This window comes from Oncorhynchus tshawytscha, linkage group LG01 (assembly GCF_018296145.1).
Source record: "Oncorhynchus tshawytscha isolate Ot180627B linkage group LG01, Otsh_v2.0, whole genome shotgun sequence".
Lineage (NCBI taxonomy): Eukaryota > Metazoa > Chordata > Actinopteri > Salmoniformes > Salmonidae > Oncorhynchus > Oncorhynchus tshawytscha.
In genome coordinates this window covers 48,210,314-48,217,535 of record NC_056429.1, presented here as the reverse complement: position 1 = coordinate 48,217,535, position 7,222 = coordinate 48,210,314, and positions in this window count along the sequence as shown.

Below are 7,222 nucleotides of genomic sequence, written 5' to 3'. Positions count from 1 at the left end.
GGTGGATTGAAATTAATTGCAAAGTCCCTATTTGCCATGCAAATGAACTGAATCCCCCCCAAAACATTTCTACTGCATTTCAGCCATGCCACAAATGGATCAGCTGACATCATGTCAGTGATTCTCTCGTTAACACAGGTGTGAGTGTTGACGAGGACAAGGCTGGAGATCACTCTGTCATGCTGATTGAGTTTGAATAACAGACAGGAAGCTTCAAAAGGAGGGTGGCGCTTGGAATCATTGTTCTTCCTCTGTCAACCATGGTGACCTGCAAGGAAACATGTGCCTTAATCATTGCTTTGCACAAAAAGGGCTTCACAGGCAAGGATATTGCTGCCAGTAAGATTGCATCAACCATTTATCGGATCATCAAGAACTTCAAGGAGAGTGGTTCAAATGTTGTGAAGAAGGCTTCAGGGCGCCCAAGAAAGTCCAGCAAGCGCCAGGACCGTCTCCTATGTTGATTCAGCTGTGAGATCGGGGCACCACCAGTACAGAGCTTGCTCAGGAATGGCAGCAGGCAGGTGTGAGTGCATCTGCATGCACACTGAGGCAAAGACTTTTGGAGGATGGCCTGGGTGTCAAGAAGGGCAGCAAAGAAGCCACTTCTCTCCAGGAAAAACATCAGGGACAGACTGATATTCTGCAAAAGGTACAGGGATTGGACTGCTGAGGACTGGGGTAAAGTCATTTTCCCTGATGAATCCCCTTTCCGATTGTTTGGGGCATCCGGAAAAAAGCTTGTCCGGAGAAGACAAGGTGAGCGCTTACCATCGCTACTATGTCATGCCAACAGTAAAGCATCCTGAGACCATTTGTGTGTGGGGTTGCTTCTTTGCCAAGGGAGTAGGCTCACTCACAATTTTGCCTAAGAACACAGCCATGAATAAAGAATGGTACCAGCACATCCTCCGAGAGCAACTTCTCCCAACCATCCCAGAACAGTTTGGTGACGAACAATGCCGTTTCCAGCATGATGGAGCACCTTGCCATAAAGGCAAAAGTGATAACTAAGTGGCTCGGGGAACAAAACATCGATATTTTGGGTCCATGGCCAGGATACTCCCCAGACCTGAATCCCATTTGGAACTTGTGGTCAATCCTCAAGAGGCGGGTGGACAAACAAAACCCCACAAATTCTGACAAACTTCAAGCATTGATAATGCAAGAATGGGCTGGCATCAGTCAAGATGTGGCCCAGAAGTTAATTGTCAGCATGCCAGGGCAGATTGCAGAGGTCTTGAAAAAGAAGGGTCAACACTGCGAATATTGACCCTTTGCATCAAGTTCATGTAATTGTCAATAAAAGCCTTTGACCGTTATGAAATGCTTGTAATTATACTTCAGTATTCCATAGTAACATCTGACAAATATCTAAAGACACTAAAGCAGCAAACTTTATGGAAATGAATATTTGTGTCATTCTCAAAACTTTTGCCCACTTATAAAACTTTTTCTATTGAACATGCCATACAAATAAAGGCATTTTAATTAATTATATGAAGAATAGTACCTTCTGACGAAGAGTACCTTTTACCAAAGAGTACCTTCTGTCTACCAAAATGTACTATTGTGTACCATAGTAGCGCTTACCTTCCTCCTTTTTCAATTTGCTCAGCATATGTGGGAACTTCAAGACTGTTGGAAAAGCATTCCAGGTGAAGCTGGTTGAGAGAATTCCAAGTGTGTGCAAAGCTGTCATCAAGGCAAAGGGTGGGTACTTTGAAGTAAATAAAAATGTAGGTGTGTCCAATCTTTTGACTAGTACTGTTAATATGTTTTTAATAAACCAAAAAAATAATTTGGATGTACACTTATATGACCAAAAATATGTGTACAACTGCTGGGTATTAATATGGAGATCGTCCCCCATTTGCTGCTATAACAGCCTCCACTCTTCTGGGAAGGCTTTCCACTAGATGTTGGAACATTGCTGCTGGGACTTGCTTTCCATTCAGCCATAAGAGCAGTAGTAAGGTCGGGTACTGATGTTGGGCAATTGGGCCTGGCTCGCAGTCGGCGTTCCAATTCATCCCAAAGGTGTTCAATGGGGTTGAGGTCAGGGCTCTGGGCAGGCCAGTCAAATGCTGTAGCGTTAAGATTTCCATTCACTGGAACTAAGGGGTCTAGGCCGAACCATGAAAAACAGCCCCAGACATTATTCCTCCTCCACCAAACTGCATTCGGGCAGGTAACGTTGTCCTGGCGTCTGCCAAATTCCGATTCGTCCGTTGGACTGCCAGATGGTGAAGCGTGATTCACCACTCCAGAGAACGCGTTTCCACTGCTCCAGAGTCCAATGGCGGCAAGCTTTACATAACTGCAGCCGACGCTTGGCATTGTGCATGGTGATATAAGGCTTGTATGCAGTTGCTCGGCCATGGAAACCTATTTCATGACAAAGTTTTTGTGCTGACGTTGCTTCCATAGGCAGTTTGGAACTCCGTAGTGAGTGTTGCAAATGAGGACAGAGGATTTTTACGCGCTTCAGCACTCAGCAGTCCCGTTCTGTGAGCTTGTTTACCACTTACCTGCTGAGCCAATGTTGCTCCTAGACGTTTCCACTTCACAATAACAGCAATTACAGTTGACCTGGGCATCTCTAACATGGCAGAAATTTGACAAACTGGCTTTTTTGAAAGGTGGGAGCCTATGACGGTACCACTTGAAAGTCACTGAGCTCTTCAGTAAGACCATTTTACTGCCAATGTTTGTCTATGGAGATTGCATAGCTATGTGCTCGATTTTATACACCTGTCAGCAACTGGTGTGGCTGAAATGGACATATCCACATACTTTTGTGTATATTTAAACAAATGTGCATGTTTAAGACAATTTTTTCTTCTATTAAAATAGAAAGGTCACTGCTATACAGCAGTGACCTTTCTATTTTAATAGAAGAAAAAATTGTCTTAAACATGCACATTTGTTTGTCAACATTTCCAACTTTTCTGGACCTGCTGCTGGGTATAAATGCATGCATATCATTTATAGTAATGAGGAAAGCAGCCTCTTTCCTAGCATAGTCCCAGATCAGTTTGTGCGGTCTGGCTAACTCCTACGGCCATTGTCACGCAAATGACCATAGGAATTGGGAAGATGGGCTAAACAGATCTGGAACCAGGCTCTCTTCCCATCCATAATGATTTCTTAGCTGTCAGCACTGCTCCTCTTCTGAAGACACTGACAGGGAAATAAAACAATGCCTTACTTCACACTGTGGTTCTCAATGACAACATTTAAAAATAGACAATTGTTTCCCTGCTTGGGTTTGTTTGTTACACAGGATGCACTCTCTTTTGTGTTTGATTTGTGAAGGTATACAGGACTTGTAACAGCAATTACAGTTATTATAATTTGTCTGGGCAAGATTCTAGCAGTATTATTATCGCAAAATCTGATGCCAACTTATTTTGTTTCCTTTCCTGTTATGTATCACCTTAGACCTTAAAAAACATCATACCCCATTTCACTCCATGTTAAGCAGCAATGGAGTTAACGATTAAATGCAAAGATTTACTGTATATCTTTGATTAAAAAAATATTTGCTGCATTTAATCGTTAAAACCTCCATGGAGTGAAATGGGGTATGATGTTTTTTAAATTGGTTTGATGACAAGTATGATTTCTTCAGTGATTAGTGCAATGCTATTTAAATGTAAGAAATTGAATGCTCATTCCTCATCATGCCTCTCGATGCCTATGATCAGTGTCGAAGGTGACTATCTCTGATGGGTGGGTTATTTTCTACAGTTTCTCTCATGCACATCACATCTTTTTCTCGCATCTGCCATTTCTGCTTTATGCCTGCTACTTTTCGGTGTGTATTATAAATCATACAGGACATTATGGCTAACATTTTCCGTCCCCAATAAAGAGCGCTTTCATCAAGTTGTTTGGTTGTTATTGCTGAATGAAATTGTGGGATTATGGACAAAATACATTCAAAAGGTTTAATTTGGTTTTTATTACAAAAGTTTTGGACATTTAGACATTTAGATTCAAAAGTACTAAAACAAACCATTTATATTTTGCCATGACTGAGTGGACTGCACATTCCATTTATTCATAATCTCCTTTAAAATGCACTATTCTTATGTTTTTAAGAACTATTGGAGGGACCTGAGTATCTGATATAACAAGTGTCAACTTCTAAAACACACAAGAGACTTTGGACGGGATTCAATCCAAAACCACGCTATAGCACGCTTGACATTTAAATATTTTCTCCAATTGAGCCAACATCTGCGAACACAGTAAGTGCCTGTAAAATACACATGGTCTTCAAACGCGACCGGATTGGTTCCTGGTCTTTGCAACTTCAGGAAAATAAAATATAAGCATTGCATGACCCTGCTCAACAGATCTTGTCAGCCCAGTCCATACACAATAAAAAACTGACTTCATAAAGACTCCACTGACTGGTGAAACAAATTTGTAGTTTGGGAGAAAAACATGACAGTTTCAATATACAGTATAAGGTAAGGGCCAAGGCTCTTGTGATGGTTTGCAGAATAAAGATGTTTAAATTCCCTTCATGTAAACATAAACCCACACTTATGAAAGAGGCATTGTGGTATATAAAAATAAAATGGTGCTTTCACTACACCCAATCCACCATAACTTCTCCAAATAAATACTATGAAATTATGGATATAACCGCTTTCTTTAATGCTTGTTTGGGGTTGACAGTAAATGTATAACTTTATGAAGTACTCTTTAAAACATTTTTCCTCAACACAGTTAAACAAATACAAGCAAATACCAGTATAGTATGTGTACACTCCATGGACAAAAGTATGTTTGATGAGCAGGTGTCCCATCTCATTCCAACATCATGGGCATTAATATGGAGTTGGTCCCCCCTTTGCTGCTATAACAGCCTCCACTCTTCTGGGAAGGCTTTCCACTAGATGTTGGAACATTGATGCAGGGACTTACTTCCATTCAGCCATAAGAGAATTAGTGAGGTCGGGCACAGATGTTGGGTGATTATTCCCACAGTCGGCATTCAAATTCATCCCAAGGTGTTCAATTGGGGTTGAGGTCAGGGCTCTGTTCAAGCCAGTCAAGCTTTTCCACACCGATCTTGACCTTGCTTTGTCCACAAGGGGCATTGTTATGCTGAAACAGGAAAGGGCCTTCCTCGAACTGTTGCCACAATGTTGGAAGCACAGAATCGTCTAGAATGTCATTGGCTATAGCGTTAAGATTTCACTTCACTGGAATTAAGGGGCCTAGCCCGAACCATGAAAAACAGCCCCAGACTATTCCTCCTCCACCAAACTTCACAGTTGGCACTATGCAATCGGGCAGGTAGAGTTCTCTTGGCATCCGCCAAACCCAGATTAGTCTGTCGGACTGCCAGATGTTGAAACGTGATTTATCACTCCGGGGAACGTGTTTCCACTGCTCCAGAGTCCATTGGCGGCGAGCTTTACACCACGCCAGTTGATGCTCAGCATTGCACATGGTGATCCTAGGCTCGTGTGTGGCTGCGTGGCCATGGAAACCCATTTCATGACCCATTCAGCTCCCGACGAACCGATCTTGTGCTGTGGCAGTTTGGAACTCGGTAGTGAGGACAGACGATTTTTATGCGTTACACGCTTCGGCACTCGGAGGTCCCATTCTGTGAGCTTCTGTGACCTACCAATTAGCAACTGAGCCATTGTTGCTCCTAGACTTTTCCACCTCACAATAACAGCACTTACAGTTGACCGGGCAGCTCTAGCAGGGCAGATATTTGATGAATTGACTTGATGGTGCCACGTTGAAAGTTACTGAGCTATTCAATGCGGGCCATTCTACTGCCAATGTTTGTCTATGGAGATCTCATGGCTGTGTGCTCGATTTAATCCGCCTTTCAGCAATGGGTGTGTCGGAAATAGTCGAATCCACTATTTTGAAGGGATGTCCACCTACTTTTGGCTATGTAATGTAAAATGGTCCAGAGGCAATAGAATGACAGATTGATTGATTAACCATGTTACTGTATAAGCAGACCTGGGTCCAAACACTATTTGAAGTCATTTTAAATACTTAAGTTGTGCTTGAGTGAGCTTGCCTGTTGCGATGGAACCAATAGAAAAGTCCCATAAGTGCAAAGCACACCCACCTAGCACTCCAGACAGGCGAACGCAAATGCTTAAAGTATTTGAAAGATACTATGTATAATACCTGAACCCAGGTATGGTTAAAAGGACACTAACAAACCCATCATACAGTAGTGACACCTATAGAACGTGGATAGACCCTTTTTATTTCAGTTTATGAGAATAGCAGAAAACCATTGAAAATGACAGCGTTTTATCTTGGCATTATGTCTTAAACGGCACAGGAGTAGAGGTCGTCACAGGTCCGTTTGGACCCAATATACCAGAGCCCCGCCCCGGGCCCCATTGGGTTCGGGTCTGAAATTCTAACTTGTCCCTCTGGTCCTGTTTAATTGTTATCGGGCCTATGTAACTACAGCTGATAGATCCGACCACTGCTCTGCATAGCCTATAGCAGTGGTTCCCAACCAGGGGTACAAGGACTCCTGGGGGTACGTGGCCTAGCCACAGGGGGTAGTTGAAAAGACTCACGAGACCATATGCTTACTGGTAAAATGCACATGATGGGGTACTTCAGTGGTACTCCGGTCGGGTCTAGGTTGAGTTGTCCTCTGGTCCATTCGGGTTCAGTCTGATTGTTCTCGTATCCGGGTCCCCATGCATTTTTAGTTATCCATTCTGGTCGGTTCTGATTGTCCTCGGGTCCAGGTCCAACTTTTTGGACCTGTGAATACCTCTACACAGGAGCTTGCCAGTGTCCTGCTCACATCTGCCCTGTTTAGAGAACATAACAGTATCTTTCAGTAGCCTACATGGCAATACAGGCACCAGTAGATGCAATCCTTCAGCAAGGCAAGGGATCATTGTGGATCACTCTAGAAAGAATTCATCACTAGGGAAAATGCATTTCTTCACCACTATCATTGTCAGTTTGGCACAAGCTGGTTTGTATTTCAAAATGCAGGATCATTACATTATCCAACTAGCTCATTATTTAAACATTTTTATCATGCCCGTTTCAAGTTTATCCTACTCAATATTCATGTTTATACTTTAAGATTCATAAATTAATGTAAAAATAGTTATTGAAATCAAAATACTACTCATTACAGATCAAGCAGGAAGTCCAGTAAGTGGCTGTTTCAGACTATTTTATTTAGTAAGGT